We start from the raw sequence: 15,931 nt of genomic DNA on the forward strand, positions 1-15,931 counted from the left end.
GTAAGGAGAAGCTGAAGAAACTCATTCTATGAAGCTTAAGAAAAGAAATATCTTAAAGTATGACTTGACTTCAGCACAGGCAGGGGGAACGTATTTCTGAGACTAGTGGGCCCTTTGTCTTTTATCCATCACATACGTATGAATTCCAGAGCTAAAAGCTTCTGTGCACCCCTCACCCGTGGAATTCAGAAATAAAAGTTGCAAAACAGAATATTATACCATTCCAAATACTGTTGTTGGAAGGAAAAGCGCATGTGGTCTGCTTGTACCTGCAGAATCCGTGATGAAGACCGAAAGTTTTCCTCTTCTGGAAACACTGTTCACTGTTTTTTCACATGATAGAATTGGCTTGAAGTGATTCCACTGTCCCTCAAAGTCTTGTGAAAACAGAAAGCATACTATACTAGCATGAGAAAAGACGATGCTCACAGATCTCTAAGAAGCAAAAAAGCAACAGATATTCTCTGTGGGATGAGCTGCTTTTTCACTGCAGCATTAACACATGCACTTTGGAGACTCTCATCTTGGCCAGCAGCTGAGCATGCTCTTGCATTATATCCAATGGCTCAGGAGCAAAAGCACTGGCTTTTATTCAGCACCGTGTTGCTCCAAAATCAATGCCAGCTAAGCATTTTCACTGCTAACAAACTGAACATCTTCATGGATATTATTTGGAATAAAATGGGATAGGTGGCACTGGAGGGCTCTGATGGCCATGAATTCTCCAAGCTGTGAGCCCTTCTTTCCTGACAGTCAGATGATAGAGAGGACAAAAGTAATTTTTGCATGTTTTCATCCCTGCCATCTTTCATGTGGCTCTTAAATGGCTGAATGTCAGCAGAAAAACAATGACTTAGCAAGGACTTTGTGTGGATAGATCTAAAGAGCGGGATTTGCAGGCCACACTGAAATAATGTATTGCATTTTCAAATCTTAGTTCAGTGAAAGCTTGGAAATTAACTGGGCCGGTTGGTAAGTGGCCTTTTCCGTATTTCAGAGTGATAGCAGATACACACATGCACGCTGTGTGCAAAGGCCCTTGCTGAAAAATGTAAGGTTGAGCTAATATGCCTGACAGGTGCCAGACTGGTATAGATGGGAAGTAAAGACTCTCATCTTCTTCTCAGGAAGAGCGGGGAGGCAGTGGCACAGGCTGCCCAGGGAGGTGGTGGAGTCACCGTCCCTGTAGGTGTTCCAGAGCCGTGTGGATGTGGCACTGAGGGACGTGGGCAGTGGGCATGGTGTGATGGGCTGACATGGGACTAAGTGATCTTAGAAGCCCTTTCCAACCTTAATAGTTCTGTGATTCTATGATCTGCAGAACAGGAATGATGAAGGCCGTGGCAGCGTGAACTTCCCTGTGTAGTGCAGAATGCAGTGATCAAGTTTTGACACTTGCCTCTGTGAGGAGAGAAGTGAACACCCACAAACAATGGGCTGGTCCCAGCTCACCTCCGACTGAAGTTTGTCATTATCATGTATTAGATTCCCCCATAGCAAATACAGGATTGGAACTGTAATAAAGTATTGAAATTGCAGTAGAGGCTATACATGACTTTAAACTGTGTCATAAAATATGTTTTAGGTGGCTATAACAATAAAAACGTTTGGAAGCCAGGGCAGCTCCAGATTTCATCATTTGCCAAAAAAATCCTGAGCAACCCAAGCCCTCTCACTCTCCGCTTCTTAAACAAAAACGTGCACAGCTTCTGTACCAACAGACTTATTGCTGACTTTCTCCCTCTGCGTTCGGTTTGCAGGGGAGCACGCAGAGAAAAGCAGGCGTGTGAAGAGGCTGCTCGCTGGTAAAGCAGACCACAGCATTTGCTACGGCGGTCGTAGATCAGACTGCTCACGGAAAGGGGCCCTTGTCTGAAGATTCCCACTCCAGTCCCATTGACTTTATGGATAGTCCTCGGGATCTTGTCTGAGCACATCCAAATGTTTGTACAGCACCTGATGCAAACAGGCCGTCGTCCTGCTTCATTTGTCAAATGATAAATAACATAATAATGCTGTAATTGGAGTCATTCATACAGACAGTAATCATCTGGTGATTCAGTACAGCACAGACTTGTGAGGTGGAAGGCTGTGCTAAGCTTATGCAGAGACTTCTATCTTGCTCATCAGTTTCTGCACGCTAAATATATTCTGAATTTACGAATGCTGAAGTTTTAAGGTGAGATTTTCTATGCTTGGGCTCAACCCAAAAATGATTCATTTCCGTAATGCCGGAATAAAACTGTTCAGGCACTTTTGAGTTATGTAAGACTGAAAGACAAGGTATTGATAATGTTGCTATTAACAGCAGAATCAAGACTCCCTGACAGCACCTATAATAATATTTTTTTATTTATTGAGCAAAGAGCAGCAATGCAGAGGGAGGCAGAAGGCAGGAAACTTCAGAGAGTTTATGCCTGCCAGCCAGCAGCACTTGGTCCTGAAATCAGGCTCTGGCGATGTGCAGTGCACGGCAAAAATACTTGAATTAATGCCTAAGACCTTGCTGATACATACCTCATAGTTAATCTGGTTACGCGGGGTTTATTTCACAGTCGGAAGTTCTTGCGCTGGAAGGGAGTCCTGCTGGGGTTTTCTGAGCACACGATGGAATTAATGAATGCACAAATGCAGCTTGCCAGCCTAGATTTAAATTGCTTACTAGATCAAAATCTGCTCGTTTTCTCTGTCCTTTTCTTTTTTTTTTTTTTTTTTCCCCTTCCCAGCCTCTCTGTCCTTTATTTATTAATTTGTTTAGGAAAACATATCAGGAGCACAGAAAGTGCCCGTGGACGTCACCAAGGCAGCTAACGCAGATAAATGGCTGTTTTTTCACGCTGGCCTGAATCCTGGCACGAGGCTTTGAGCTGTGCTTCTGGGCACGGGGCATCCTGGCAGGGGCTGGTGGGTGGCTGGTGCTGGCTGGGGATGCGAGGAGCCGCAGCCACCAGCGATCCCTTTCTGCAGCCCCTGGGAAAAGGACAGCATTACCAGCCCTGCTCTGAAAGGGCAGGCAGTAAACCTGGGCTGCTCTGCAGGAAGGGTCACGTTGTTTCTATCTTTTGGATCCACGCTGCCTCTTGTCAGATTTTAATGGGTGCTTGCAAATAGCATAATATTTTGATTTATTTGGCCGCCGGGCAGATCTCCAGCCTGCTGTCTTGACTGTGGCGTTTGTATTTTAATAGGAGTTTTAAGAAGGCTTGGCTAGGGGTATTTAAGGTAGTCCCTGAGCTTTTATGTAGACCTTCTCAGCCGTGATTAGAAGCGCGGCGCCGCAGAGATGTGGAGGCAGATTTTTAGGATGTGGAGATGCAGAGATTCTGCAAGAGTGCCCTCAGCGATGCCCTCCTAAAGCCTCTTTCAGATGAGCGAGCTCATCTCCCGCTGCCCGTTGAATCCCTTTTCACATCCCGGCCTCTGGACTCCTTAACACTGCGTCCAACCGCGCTGCGCAAGGCCAGGATGAAGGCAGCCCTTGCTCCTCCCTGAGCCGCTCAGGCTGGGCATGGTGGAAGGAAGGATGCCTGCTCACCCCTCCCAGCTCCCCAGCACCTGCTTTTCAGGGCCGGACACCTCCCTCCCGGCCCTGGCGCTGGGACGTGCTGCAAGGAGGTAATGTATGGATGCACGGAGCTCAAGGCAGCGAGACGCCTCCCCGGACTCCTGTCTGCATGCTCATGAGCAAAAGGGATAGGAGACAAATGCGGCTCCTTCAAGGTGAAGGGCAGCGGTGGCATGAAGGAAAAGTAGCCTGTGCTCTGTGCTGAAGCCAGGAGACCCTCCTGAAAATTCACCGCTTTTCATTTTTAATGACGTCTTAGATGGGAATTTCAGAGCTTGTGAAAACCAGAGGCTGATAAATCTGCAGGGTTAATCAAGAGAGAGCCTGCCTGCCAACGTATCCAGGTGTCCTGAGCTGCACTATCGCTGCTCTTCCTCACCTTTCTCCCCCTGTGCTGCAGACACAGCCCGAGCAGGGATGGATGGCTACGCTGCATGGTGCAGTGCAGGCACTGCATTATTCACCAGGTTTCCTTGGCTCATCTAGAGACTTGACTATGAATTTGTCTCCAGGTCTTCGGCTTTGCAACCCCAATGTGCCCACCCAGCTTTGCCTGCTGCTGGCTTAACCCTGCCTGTCTGGACCCCGATCCCACCAAGGAGGATAAAGCAGGGAGAGCACCAAGGTGCATTTCTGCTGTACAGCATCCCAGAGGGAGCAGGAGCTCTTCAGAGATGAAAATCTGCTTTGACATGTGAGACTCAACCCTCCATTAAATGAGGAGCTGAAGAAGTCACCTGTTTGGACTTTGAAGAGTCATGGTGGCCACCTAACTAACCCTTTTGGTGGGGCAGTTTAATCCCTGAAAGGGTACTGTGGCCCTAAGCTCCCCAGTCACAGCCCAGAAGCAGCTAAAGCAAGGAGGTGTGATGACTGGGATGGATGGATGGATGGATGGATGGATGGATGGATGGATGGATGGATGGATGGATGGATGGATGATTTTAACAGGTACCTTGGAGCCCAGCATGTCACCAACTCTGCAGTCCTTTGGTTCCAGGTTTCATCATGAAGCCCTTCAGAGACACTGAGCTGCATGTAGCACCCTCCCTTCCTTATCTGCCTGTCCCAGGGGCAGCTGGAGGACACAGTTGGAGAAGGGAAGCTCCCAGCCCCACGGCTACCCGGGCACCTTGGAAGAGGGCAGGCTGTACCCAGGCGATAAACGATTGCAAAGCAGCCCATTAATTCAGGAGCAAAGATACAAAGAACAGCCCACCAGAGCTTCAAACTTCACCATTTTGCTGTACCAAACCTCCCTTGAAATGCTAATTAAAACGAGCTTGGGGAGAGGAGCCTGCTAACAGGATCACAGCCTCTCTTGCATCGAGCAATAGACGTGTAGTAGGCATCCATGTTTCCCCGTACGCTTATTTTCCAAGCTGAGTTGACTGTAAATGTTGCGGTAATGTGAAACCCACAGAGGGAGCGGGATGCAAACACAAAGCAGAAGGAGACGCGAGGCCTAGTCACGGAGCTGCAATAGAAAAATACATGGCAGCCTTCGGCATATAAATAAATAACTGCCCGAAACGAGGGCTAATTAACTTGCAATAAACCGACTTAACCACTTAGGGGCAGCGTTAACACGGAGTTAACATGCAAAACAAACCTGTGTGTTCTCACCTGGTTAATTGAATATGCGCCCTGAATATTCATGGTGTATCAAATAGCGATACGTCCACGCACTGAGTGATGCGGTCTGTCAAAGCCGGGGACGTGAGATAATGGGGGTAACTCAGTCGCTGCTGCGCAGCGTTAACTTTGATCATTTGGCGCTTCTAAACACATCCATAGATGTAGGACTTTGCTGCTTTTCCTCTGTCGGGGTCACGGAGCGTGTTCTATACAAAGATTAAAACCTAAAGGAAAAAAAAAAGACATAAAAAAGGGCTTCACTTAAAATAAACAGAAAGAAGATGAAACAGAGAAAAAGCCGTCTTTGAGAAATGCTGCTCTCGCATGCAGGAGCTGAAAAACCCATTTTATCTCCATGGCCACATTCGGCGTCACTTTACTTTCACACAATATGTTTCTTCTCTACCACGCATTCAAAAAAACCCCCGGTTCCTTGGATTCCTCTGAAACGTTTCCTTGCATCATAAAGGAGCTCAGACCCACCGCGGGTGTGTTTACACTCCCGGATCAGAACAAGTAAATAAAGGAAAGGGGTTTGGTAGTGCGGCTTGAGTAGCTTCAGGTAGCTCCGGCAGGTGGAAGCCATGGGGAAAACACCATCATCTGCTGCCCTGCTCAGTGCTGGGGCACAGGGGCTCTGGTTCTTGCAGCGTTTAGGTGCCCAGTACAGCAGGTGCCCTCTCAACCAGCACCAGGAGCACCGGCTTGCTCAGCACAAGGAATGCGATCTGGACCAGGTTCAAGTGTGCCATCGCCTTTCTGGTGAGTTAGCCTGAGTGCTTGGCAGGAGGTGCGTGCTTTGTGGCTGAAGGGAGACGGATGATACCTGATGTGGCACGAAGTGAGCTCGGTGCGAAGAGACAACATTGAACACGGCATGAAGTTAAAGGGGGGTGGGTAAACAATATCTGATCTGGCAGAAGAAGCTGCTGGTACAAAGCTGGCCTGTCAGAGCCATTAAAGCCAACTCCAACCGGCAGAGTAAGAGCCGTGCGGCCAAAGCACTTTTGCTGTGATCACCTGGCAACCCAGAGCCAGATTTCCCACATTGCCAAACCCAGTGCTCAGGAAAGGGGAGGGAAATGTGTGACCATCCTAACTGGTATGCCTCTTGGAGGCACTGATACAGAGAAGGTGGTGAAGGGTTGGGGATGCTCAGCAATGTAGATAGGGACCTTGTCTAGCACTGCCCACAGAATCAGAATTGTTTGAGTTGGAAGGGACCTTTAAAGGTTACCTGGTCCAACTCCCCCGCAATGAACACTGACAGCAAGATCAGGTTGCTCAGAGCTCCATCCAGCCTGACCTTGAGCATCTCCAGGGATAAGGCATCCACCACCTCGCTGGGCAGTCTGTTCCAGTGCCTCACTACCCTTATAATAAACAACTTCCTTATATCTATCTCTCCTTTTTTAGTTTGAAAGCATTTCCCCACATGCTATCACCACAGGCCCTTTCAGGTCTCCCTGGAGCCTTCTGTTCTCCAGGCTGAACAGCCCCAGCTCTCTCAGCCTGATCTCATAGGAGAGGTGTTCCACCCCTCGGATCATTTCTGTGGCCCTCCTCTGGACGTGCTCCAACAGGTCCACGTCTCTCCTGTACTGAGGACTCCACATCTGGGCTCAGAACTCCAGGTGAGGCCTCATCAGAGCAGAGCAGAGGGATAGGATCATCTCCCTCACCCTGCTGACCATGCTTCTTTGGATGCAGCCCAGGATACGGTTGGTTTTCCGGGCTGTGAGAGCACGCTGCTGGCTCATGTCCAGCTTCCCATGCAGCAGCGTGGTGTGGGGAAGGAGTGGGATGTGCTGCACTGTGGCCAGCACTGCTCACACTGAGAGAGGGAGTCAGGCTCCAGAGCTGTTGCCCTGACAAAAAAATTAAGCTGACTGAAATGCACTCCTGTGAGAAAAGGAGGCAAGCGTGCTGCCAGAATAGAAAAACAAGGAGTCTGCTTTACAGGATCAGCCACAGACCACCCTTCTCCGCTGCTGTGATATTTCTTCTTTCACCTGCCTCAAGTGGATGAAGGAAGTCATTATCCAGGCAGTCGCTTCCCATAAAATTTTCTTCAGGACAGCACAGCCCAGTGCCACGGCTCCTAGGATCCGGGAGGAGAGTTGCAGGGCCGAATTGTCATGCGTTATGCTGAATATTTACTCCTTATGCATGCTATTTTATTTTAAATCTAGCGTGTAATATGCTTTGCATCTAGCATGTTGCTCTGGTGTGTTTTTCCCTTGCCCTGCCTGCCTCTTGCTGGCAGCTGCCATCGCGAAACAAAAGGCAGCTGCCAGTTTGAGTGAACATCTCTCTCTTCCCCGCTTGCTCTTGGAGCCGACGCAGTGCCACTTCCCAGATGGGGTGACAGGCACGGATGTAAAGGGTTCTCTGCCCTCAGGATGGTGGGGCAGGAGGCGCCTCTGGAACTCATTGCCGGAGCTCGAAGCCACGTTTAAGCTCTTGAGCCTGGCTTAGCAGTTGCCAAGAGGCAATGGGCTGTCACCCTGCCAGCGCACCACCTCCAGCTAGCTCTGCTGCAGCAATCGGCCATTTCACGGGATTTAGTGTTGCTGCTCCTGGCAGAGGTGACGGTTTATCAAACAGCACTTTGGCCTTCTGCCCTAAGGCATGTAACGAAACACGGGGTTTTCCTGCTTCCAACAGGTGTTATCCCGAAGTCGGATGGAAAAAAAGCCTGGAAGAAGCAAGATGGAGCCGAAGCGGCAGCTGGAAAGTATGGAAGAGATGTTTCTGCTTTCCTGGGGCGCCTTTACCCTGAGCTGCAGTCAGAAACATGCTTTGGGGAAAAAATGCTGAACTCTTGACTGCTGTTAATAGCCATGGGCAGGATAATGGCTGTGAGAAGGGAGTGCTTCCTGCTGGGACAGGGACAGAATGAAGCGCAGTTCACTGGAACTGCGGTCACTGACACGGGCTCAGAAGTTCCTTATCTCTCCCGGCTGTAATGGGGCTGGGGGAGAGGTGAGACACATAGGGCAGAGAGGTTGTGAGAAACTGAGCAAGACCCCAAAGGATAGCGTGAAAAGAAAGAGCCAAGTAAATGCAATCCTCGGTTCCAATCAGGAAAGTTAGGAAATGAGATCTGAAACACCCTCCTGGGAGTCTGGTGTGTGCTGAAGAAGCACGCTGAAAGAAATTCTCATGCAAGCCGTGTCACTGTGATTGTCAAAGAAACTGAGCCCTCACTCCTTTCTTTTGTGGCAATTTTCTTTCAGACAGCTCCTGTCTTTTTTTTTTTTTTTCCTTTCCCCCCATAATAGAAATGGATATCCTCACATTATTCACTGTTTGCTCTTTTACTGAAATTATGGGATGTGGGGCTTGTTCTGAGGGATAGTTTGGAAAGGTCCCTGTTTGTCTGATTTGCCTGGTAATAAAGTCCAAAGCAGACTCTGTCTTCCTAAAGCACAAGCTAAGTGAGGAAAGAAGCTGCAGAGGACAGGTCTGGAGTCCCTGAGGAGCTGTCAAGGCAGAGGAGAATTCACAAATGCAGGTGAAGAGGCTGTGCTTCTCATAAACAAAGAGCAAGCCGTGCTTCTCAGGTGGAGATGATTGCCTCTAGATTAAGGAGGGCTGCAAATGAAGAATAAAAGTTCATTGCTGTGAGCGAGAGAGGGCATCTTGTATTGCTTCCCAGTGCTACTGGCTTCTCAAATAGGCTGGCAGGCTTGAACCAAAGAGGTGCGCTGCTGGAAAACAGGGGCAGGGAAAGGGGAGCGTGAGCACTTTTGACTCAGCTGTCATAATCCCCCTTGCCTGAGCACCTGGATGGTGTCCACAGGTTTTCTCTGGTTCCAAAAACCATGCCGAAAGTATAGTTTATGGAAATGTTTGCGGTTTGATTTATCTGAGCCACCTGCTAGGAAGCAGACTGCGGAGCAGCAGCAGCAGCACAAGTTAACGGCTGTGTTCCTTCAGGCTGCCTTGTGGCTCCCTTGATCTCGTGCTCTGCTTTCCCAAAGTTTTGCTGTGAGACCACCAGCGAGGCCCACTGCAAGGATCTCTGCTGCTGTGATGGGATGTGGGGCACAGACTTGCTCTGACCTATGCACAGGCTGTATGGTGGGTAAAGCACTGTTTTGCTCTGAAAACCTATATATTTATTTTAACTCCTGCAGTACTGATGAGATAACACAACTCTGACCGGATTTCTGCCATCCTGTCCTCCCGATGTACATTGGTGTGCACCTCTGGGGCACGTGGGCTGTTTCTGGTGCAGGCAAAGAGCATTCCCATGTCCCTGAAACAGGCTGCTTCATCCTGTGACATGGTGACCCTGTGGGTCTCAGAGGTGATCTTAGGCATTAGGGAGCAGGAGGATCTCAGGGTTCTGGCATGGATTCTGCAAGTCTCCACTGTCCACTAGCCTGGCCTCGGTCCATCTTGCAGAGAGATGCTGCTGAAAAACAGGAGACCAAAGCCACCTGCTTCCCTCTGACGTTCCTTGCTCAGTGAGAAACTGGCTTATGTATGACTGATTCCCCCTGTGAAGTCAGGAGTGACAATGAGCATGAATCAGAGTTCCACCTCCCAAAGCAAATCGGTAGTCTTTCCTTCACGATATCAAGAACAAAGAAAAATATTCTTCTACGGCCCTTTCACCTACCACACCTTCAGGTGAAACTATGGTGTGTACAGAAACAACCCCTGCTGCCCTCCCTCCTGAGGGATGCTTGCCAGCGGCAGCGTGCTGAGCGAGGCTGTGCGTGTGATGCTGCAGAGCCCCAGCTCGCTCCCTGTCCCCAGCCATGTGTCCATGGAATGATACGAGGGTGCTGGGACCTACTCTGTGCTCAAATAGATCATGCTCCTTAGACGCTCTCACAGCAGAGCCCTTGGCAACCACTCCACTTGCCAGGGCCTAGGGCTGGGGCCTGGCTTTGAGTTTTGAGGCCAGATCCTCCCTGCCAGATCCTCCCAACAGCAAAGTCTTGTGTCTTAACTCTGAGATTTTGGGGTCCAGACCACACAGCCAGGGCAGGTTCACTTCTGAAGGGGCCCAGCTAGAAGCACCTTTCTGGAAGGCTTGAAGTTTACAGTGAAAATGTGCCGGTCCTCCCAGGCATGGGCCTCCTAGAAACTGAGTGACAGTGAGTGCCAGCTGCCTGTATATCTCAACAAGCCATGGAAATCCCCTCCTTTTTGTCAGTAAAGGACTGGTGTGTGGGGAAGGGAACGCTGCGCTGGTGCACTGCTGAAGCCTCCCTTTTAAGATGTCTTATAATGTCTCTTTTATCATGCCTCCCCTTGACCTGCCAGATCTGTCTGCCTCTTGAAAATGCACCAGTGAGGCTGAATTTCAAGAGTCACCTTGTGCCTGTTACCTGCTTATCATCTCACAAAAAGGAAGGCAGAAAACAGGGGATGCTGAGGGCTAAGAAACAAGCAGCCCATGCACGTGCAGTGCAGGATGACGGCTAAAGAGGGTCGAGGCTTGCTTTGCCTGAGCTGGGGCCACGCTCTGCACAGCCTGGGCCATGTGCCTGACCTCTCAGTGATTTTGGCCTCACTAAAGACTCGGGATCTCACCCGCGGGTTTTTCTTTCAGAAGATGAGAGGGAACAAAACCACAAAGCCTCCTATAAAAAAGCCAAACTTCCCGAGGCAAAGCCAATAAAAAGCCTCCCATCTGTCCTCACTCCCACAGGCCAGTCTGGGCTCTGCAGACAACGAACACCTTTTGTGCTGCTTGCAGGGTGCCGGTGGCGGTGGGACATCCCTGCCCATCCCACCCGTGCAAGGTGTCTGGCGGAGGGCTGACTCAGCGGCAGGCAGCAGTTTGTGTAACCTCCAGCAATCCATTATTGCAAAGGGGCTTTCAGGAACTCCTCCGTGCCAGGCACAGCGAGGGTTATTGATTGAGGAGACAGTGTAAATGCACAGAGAGGCTCCATCCATTAGGGCCGCTGCTCTCCACCAATTAGAAAAAAATCATTACTCAGCAGCCATCAATGGGCTCTGCGCAGTGCCGGAGTGCATGCATTCAATCTATCTTCTCCCACCTCCCTGAAAACTTAATGACAACTATTAGAGCTCCGCTGAATGCCCGGTGTGTACAGAAACAAAAGATTCATTTGATGATCTCAGTAATTATGACACCATAGGAGAATGCGTGCTAAATTCAAACAAGGACGTGTGGGGGGAGACGCTGGATTCCTGTGTTGTGAGAGCCCTTGGTGTGCTCAGCCAACCCTTGATCCCTGCCTGCTTATCTGCTGGCTCCCTCCCCTCCTCCTGCAGACCTCAGGTGGGCTTCTCAGTGCGTTTCTTGGGTTGGATTTCTCCTTGTTTCCTCTCCTCCCCCAAAAGGAAAAAATGATTTTGTGAGAGTGGATTGGAGTGGGGTGGCTCAGAAAATATTTGAGGCCACTGGGTGAGGCACACACCAAGCAACGCTGTTTGACAACATGGCGCTGAATGACGGCGAATGAGAGGATATGAACTCCCACTAGCAAAAGCCTGTAGGGCCACTCTTGAGCTTCGCTGGCATCATACATGCAGGGCACCATTTATTTTCTCTGCCAGAGCCCCCTCCTTGCCCCCACTCCAGCATTTTCATTTACAGGCGGCACAGAAGATTCCAAGTGAGACCCTCATCTGCCTCTTGCCAACGCATGTCACTCCAAGTTATGGGGAAAGCGAAGTCCCAGGAGGGAGTTTTTGGAAGAGCTCGAGGATGGATGTGACATGTCATTGAAGTTGAAAGGAGCAGTTACTTATAAGTGATGGTGCTTTTCGCAGGCCTCCTCTTCTCCATACCATATCATGGTATGAGGGGCACTGCCAGTATCCATCAGCAGTGAGGGCCTGGGGACTGCTGTCAGTCATGCTAGGGTGCAGCACCGCACCTTCCAGCTGAGCACTGCGGGCAGCCACGTGCATGGCTGATTTCATGAGGATAAGGGACATTCAGCAGAGTAATGTTGCTGTTCCCATCTTAGCATTCTCCCTCTGCAGAAGCTGACCCTTCTAGTGTCAGCTCACTAGACCAGCTGTACTGAAGGGGAGCACTGGTAACACAGAGAAAGGATGTCTTGCTCACACTGGCCCAGCTCAGTGCTGTGGGGTGACCTCGCATGGGTTGAAGAGGCTGAGTCCCCATCTCTAAGCTAATGTATGCTCTAAGTCCCCATACTCTAAGCTTGGTATTTCTGGGTTCGAGACTTTAGCCATGAGCAATACGAGAGGCCTCAAAAGAAGCTGAAAGTGGACAACACCAGAATTCTTAGTCCTTCACTTGGCCTCTGGCTTGGATGTGATGTAGGAAGAATATGGAAGTTCTTCTAACACCCAACAGATGGAAAATATATCAAAAGGAAAATTGCACACACAATCATAGGATGACTGCAAAGAAAAAGGTAATTTCTAAAGACTTCAATCAGTATTTATTTTGGTTTTACTTGGTCAAGGCCTTTTCAAGTTCAGAAAGATTTAGGAAGCATCGACTGAAGGCCTCAGACTTCAGCCAGTTGTTAAGAAAAATGTAACCTCTCACCTTTTTCAGAATCAAAACGAGAAAATGAAAGACACTGAAGTTTTCCTCCTCTGTGTGGGTCAGATGAGAAGGGCACTGAGGAAGAGGTAACTCTCATCTCCCATGTTTCACAATGAGACAAACACAGGGAGCCCTTTCCTTGCTGAAGGTCAAATAGGCCTTCAAAAACCTGAGATAAGCAACACATTAGCCTCTATCTTAATGTTATCCAGCAACAGTGATGAAAAAACTTGTGCCTACAAGCCTCATGCAAAGTGATATTGTATATGTTCCGTAGACTCTTGTACTTTAAGTCTTGCACAGGCAAATAGATTACACAACAGGATTATATCCTGTAACGTCAGCAACCAGAGATGACGCTCACACTCTGGCTTTATGACCCTCTCATCTGTTACTATGAAGATTTTAGTGTTAGGAAGAACAAATCTCCCGAACAAACGAAGGGATCTTTTATGGTTTCGTACACAGAATGGTTGACAGAGTCTATGAACTGGGAGATAAAAAGTACAAAAAGGACGTTCACAGTTTGGAGAAACCCTCTCCTAAAGCCATTGCTGGCTCCAAAAGCCTGTAAAGTACATAAAGAAATGCAGCCAGAAATGAGATCTCCTTTGCCAGTGCCACTGGACGTAACAAGAAATTAAAACAGTGAATTACTATAAAATTAATCCCCCTGTTTGGATCCGGCCAACACAGATAATGAACTCAAACCAACATGTCCCAAACCACATGCAGCATTCCCCAAGAGCTGCCCTGATTGCACCATGCAGAGAGGAGTTGATGAGAGGTACATTTTCCACATCTTTGGGAACCAGGTTATTTCCTGCCTACCTGGACACATGAGCTTCTCAGTCAGGCAAATGGTAGCAGGCAATGACAACAGCAGTGCATGGAAGGTACTGGGAAGAAGAGGAGGGTTGGCTTCATTGTGAGAACATCCAGTGCCTTCTCATTCTTGCTCTTCCCAACATAGTCTCTGCTGTTTGGCAGGGGATTGCTCCTGAGACAGGAAGGGGAAAGATCACAGCAACCTGCTCAGAAGACAGTCACCTCTGTGGCTCCCAAAGGGGATGACTTCTGTTTAGTCCTTGATCTTGAAGCATCCAGTGTGAGTCAGTGCCAGAAAGAGCAGTGTGCTAGAGTCCACCAGCACCATGGGAAAGGTGCTGGCAGCTACCACACGTTCTGTGGATCTGGCCATCTGCCACAGATGCAGGGTAGCTATGACGAAGCTCGGCTGGCAAGCTGCCTGATGGCCGGCTAACTCTTTAAACAGTGAGGAAAACCTGCAAGTTCAACACAGATGGCCCCAGGAGACAGTGGCTGTTGGCTGAACCATTGTGCTTGTGCTATGAGTTTTGCCTGTGCCCATGGAATGTGGTGGAAACCAAGCTCACAGGTGAACCAGCTGAAGAGCTTTGTGAATTGAGCAGAACACTGTCAGAGAACCAAGCATGATCTTGGCCTTTCTTCTTTTTGTGACCCAAAGACAAGATAGCTGCTAAAGTGAGCGACAGTATTCACTGTCTGACTGTTGTAAGTCATGGAAACGCTTTCCCTACTTAACGGAAGTGGGTGATGCTGGGCTCCCTGGTATGTACAAATGTGCTTTTTTTCCAAGGCTGGACTATCATCCTCCAAGCTTCCTTGTGAAGATCTTGACAATGCATAGGGGGGGAAAAAGCAGGTACTGACTTGATAGCACTGGCCATTTACTACAAACTGCAGGCTTTGGAGGACAGAGGAGGATATATTGGATCCGTTGAGCAGTAAAGCACTTACTGTGTTTCCCTGACATTGGTGCACAGAGATTGGCATAGAAGATGATTGCCTAGAAATACATTTGCTAAGCTATTTGCTTAAACTACAGTCACTTGGGCACCATCAGACAGAAGGAAAGCCATGAGCTCTTTTGCCAAGAGACCACTGATAACGCCCTTGAAGAGAAATCTTAAAGCTCTAGGACCATTTGCTGAGTGTCCTTCTCCACATTAAGTAGGATTATTTTATTGAAGGGGTAAGGACAGTGAGATTTAGGGTCATAGTTAAAAAAACCTCCAACCCAATAGAGACACAAAGCCAAAGCTTGAGAAGAGTCACGCATGCTACAACAAATACACAAAATATGGTTATTTTACAATTTTGCCAGTGTTAAGACCAATTTTTTTTTTGATGCTCTGAACAACACAATGGTGCTATCATATAGTACCATAGCAAAAATAAGCTGAGATGCTCCTGAATGTCTGCCTCAGGACAGCAAGCAAGCAATTTCATTTCCAAGGCTTTAATTCATCCTAAATGACAGGCGCACATTCTAAATGTCTTCTAATAAGATGACATTTGTCCAAGTTCTCTCCCTGCAATTCCATAGCAGTTCGCAGTAACTGGAACAGGAAATATGTGGAGGGGCTGCCTGCAGATAAAAGACTGAAACCATACAATATCCTTTGCTGTTTTGTAGGATGTGTTTATTTTCAGCATATTTTCTTACATTTGGAAAAAAGTCCTCTTGATTGTCCAGTCCCGCTCCATTTGGAAACACTGCAGTCTGAGCCCCTCGGTGCTTCTTTTCAGGGTTCTCTTGCCATTTATTTATATATTAAAAATGTTTATGGCATTTTAAATGTTTCTTGCTTATTATAGACGATTGAGCTGCTCCTTCAGGGTCCCTACACTCGCTTTGTCAGAGAAAGCACTTGTCTGGCAGAAAGGACAGGGAACTTGTTTTGGATGGATCCTTGCTTGGGTTTTTTCCCCTCCCCCCCCTGCAGTATTTACAAGCTATTTTTTAGCTGCAGTGTCTTTCTCTTCTTCCTAGAAAAGTGTGTCCTCTTTTCTATAATTTCCTTTCGCCACCTACAGAGCATTTCCCAATCTGTCAACCGTTTACAACTCCCTGTCTGTCTTCTCTCATCCCCCTCCGTTGTGCTTTTGTCAGTCATTCCTTTTCTTCCCAGCTCTATTTTTCCATTTCCTCATCTTCTTTTTCCCTCCTCCATCATCACAACACCCCTCTTTTATACCAGATGTCCCTCTCTATCCACATTTACCCTCCGTGCCGTGGCTATGTCCTGCTACTAATTGACTCACTACTGTGAGGCTGTTCGGGTCTTGTCCTCATTCGGCTTTTGTCTGACACAGCATAAATGCCTATTTTTGCTGTGGATTGAAGGCCAGGCCACCCACTGCCCCCACTCTTCCCTATGTGT

The 15,931-nt window shown here is 48.5% G+C and overlaps 2 long non-coding RNA genes across 5 annotated transcripts in view; one reads left to right on the top strand and one right to left on the bottom strand.

The window, feature by feature from the left end:
• Positions 1-8,837, top strand: part of LOC107057076 — a 29,145-nt gene extending 20,308 nt beyond the window's left edge. For all 4 annotated transcript variants that reach the window (XR_006933447.1, XR_005847247.2, XR_005847241.2 and 1 more), the window contains 2 exons: positions 1,761-5,965; positions 7,871-8,837. This is a non-coding gene — a long non-coding RNA (uncharacterized LOC107057076). The remainder of the gene's footprint in view (positions 1-1,760; positions 5,966-7,870) is intronic.
• Positions 4,787-14,988, bottom strand: LOC107057081. The gene is made up of 3 exons (XR_003072788.2): positions 13,554-14,988; positions 5,192-5,427; positions 4,787-5,042 (listed from the first exon to the last, which is right to left on the bottom strand). It is a non-coding gene; the product is annotated as an uncharacterized LOC107057081 (long non-coding RNA).
• Positions 14,989-15,931: the final 943 nt, after the last annotated feature.

The sequence above is a fragment of the Gallus gallus genome, chromosome 1 (assembly GCF_016699485.2).
Source record: "Gallus gallus isolate bGalGal1 chromosome 1, bGalGal1.mat.broiler.GRCg7b, whole genome shotgun sequence".
NCBI lineage: Eukaryota > Metazoa > Chordata > Aves > Galliformes > Phasianidae > Gallus > Gallus gallus.